The following is a 2697-nucleotide window of genomic DNA, read 5'->3' on the forward strand; positions in this document are numbered from 1 at the left end:
CTGGGGAGAAGGTGGCTCAATTACCTTTGGAGAAAATAAAGACTTGCTTTAATTGTGACTTCCCAGCATATTTCAAACCTTAGACTTTTTAGTGTTCAGCAGACATTAAATCTCAGTGGAACGATGATAGCCTTAATAAGTTTGATCCTGTAACTCTGATTCGGAAGCAGTACTTACTGTTGTTGTTTTTTTAATTTATTGCCTGTGTATTTATTCTACCATAGCTGATTCCTTTATGCCACTTCCACGAGCTATAGATATTGCCAGTGAAAAGCAGAGAACTTGTCCTGCTTCAGAAACCAATAAATCAAATAAAACAAAACAAAAACCGCAGCCTCTTATGAATATTTAAGAACAAAAGGTAAGATGATTTGTCTCTTAAAGTATTTAGCTCTATGAAACATTAAAGAGGTCTCAAAAAAGCACTCCAGAAATTTCGACGAAGCATTTAAAGCTGAATGTGTCTGAAATACTAAAATTAATGTTCTCAGCTGCCATGTATTAAATTGTGTCTCCTCAAAATATGTACTGGAATCCCAGTGTAGGAACCTGGACTTTTGACCCTATTTAGAAGTAAGTAGGAGTTATCTTTGTTATGTACAGGTGCCCAGGTCAGAGTAGGGTGGGTCTGAAATGTAATCACTTCTGACTTATGGAAAGAGCAGAGTAGACACAAATGTACTTAAAAGGGTACTGGGAAGACAGACAACAGCATTTGTGGCATTTACAAGCCCAGGAATGCCGAGAATGCTGGCAGCCCCCAGAAGCTGAAATAGACCCCCAAAAAGTACTTCTCCCCTAGAGCCATTAACTTAAACTTCCACCCCTTGCTGTGTGAGAAAATACATTTCTGTTTTTTACAGCCACTCACTGGTGGTATGTGTTGTCATGGCAGTGCTAGGTAACTAAGATATGGATTAGACTACAGACATGTTTTTTAAATTAATTTAAGGAGAGTGATAAAGAAGCACTAGAAAGAATAATAATATATTGAACATATGCATACACATGCACGCATGGGTGTCTATATACATAAATGTGTGTGTGTGTGTGTGTGTGTGCGTGCACATAACAGGGAACGTTAATTAATTCTGTATAGAACGGCTCCCAAGATATCTGGCAAATTTAAGATTCAATGAAAGGCATTAAATAAGCTATATTATTACATGAATACATTAATTAATTGATTATTTCCAGCTTCATTTTTTAACTTAGTTCCTCTAGATTCATGACATTATTTCATTATTCACTATCTCTGAGAATAATTTTTCATTTTTATTATAAAGAAAATTCTATTTCTAGTTTTTTTTTAATATTTGTGTGTGTGTGTGTATGTGTGCATTACCCATGAGGGATGATGAATACAATGCCCCTTTGCAATGCTGGACATGTGATATACTGCACACATTTCTCTGAATTAGAATTTTAGTGACTGTACACCCAGTGGGAAAGCAGAGTTGAAAAGGAAAACTAACTGTCTCTGTCTTAAAAAGACATGTACACACGTATGATCCTGTGGGTTATAGGAAATATTCTCCCCCAAATTATATGCTTGTTACATCTGTAATGTGAGTATGCCTGCATATATGCATGAAATGAAGAATTTAATAATTTTAAAGCATTATTTTACAGGATGAATTTTTATGTATTTTAGAGGCAGGAATATCTATTAAAACATGATTGCAATTATAATCTGGTGAAAGATGATGCTGGCTTGGGCCTTTGTGTTAAGTATGACTGGATAGCATATTTGGTTTATGGCTATAGCTAATTTAAAGGTATATCCAACAGAATTTTCTGAGGCACTGCATATGAACTATATGAGAAAGTGATAACAGTTTTACTAATTTTCATTTGTTTATTTAAGTAATCCATTGGAGGAATTAGAAGTGTGAGCTTATCATTGTCTTGCTATAGGATGCAGCAAGACTTGTTATCGGTGCAAGACTGTCTTTCCCTATAAAGATGTACAGCCTTGGAAACCCTGTGGAGCAGTTCTACTCTGGTCTGTGGGGACTCTGAGTCAGAATGAACATGACGGTCATTGTTTTGATTTGGTGTTTTTTGAGGAGTTCGGTTTTGCTATGCTGAGTTGCTATTTAATATTTTCATGTATATGTGAGTAGGTAGTTAAATTATAACTATAAGTTTTGGAAAGAGGTCAGAGCTGGAAATTCATGTTTTGAAGCTAGAAGTATGTAGATGGTGTTTCAAAACATTATATGAAATAAGAATCAAGGATTGGAACAGTAAACCAAGAAAACTAAGAAGGTTAAATCCATGTTGGGGGGAAACTCAGAATGCTGTCCTGAAAGATAAATGCAGAAAGCTTTTCATGAGAGTCGGAAACGATCTCTTTCTAATGCTGTTGATAGATCAAGAAAGACAAAGGCTGAAAATTGATCATTGGATTTAACTACAGAAGGATCAGTGATCATTTTGACAAGGACACTTTCCCTAATTGAAGTGAGCTTAAGAAGAGAGGGAAATTAGACTTGTATTCAGTCACTAAATTCAACTGTCTGAGTGCATTTTATTGCCAAGGGGGTGGGATAGAAAGGAAAGGCAGTATAATCAAGAGAATATATAGTACTATGTGTGGGTATGTCTGGTATATATATATATATGAAATCTCACTATGTAATATAGTAACATATACATGTAAAATCATAAAAATAACAGCCTAGTGGTATGCCA

This window comes from Echinops telfairi, unplaced genomic scaffold, assembly GCF_000313985.2.
Source record: "Echinops telfairi isolate 266 unplaced genomic scaffold, ASM31398v2 ScPeMD7_7416;HRSCAF=8454, whole genome shotgun sequence".
In the NCBI taxonomy this organism is placed as follows: Eukaryota; Metazoa; Chordata; class Mammalia; order Afrosoricida; family Tenrecidae; genus Echinops; species Echinops telfairi.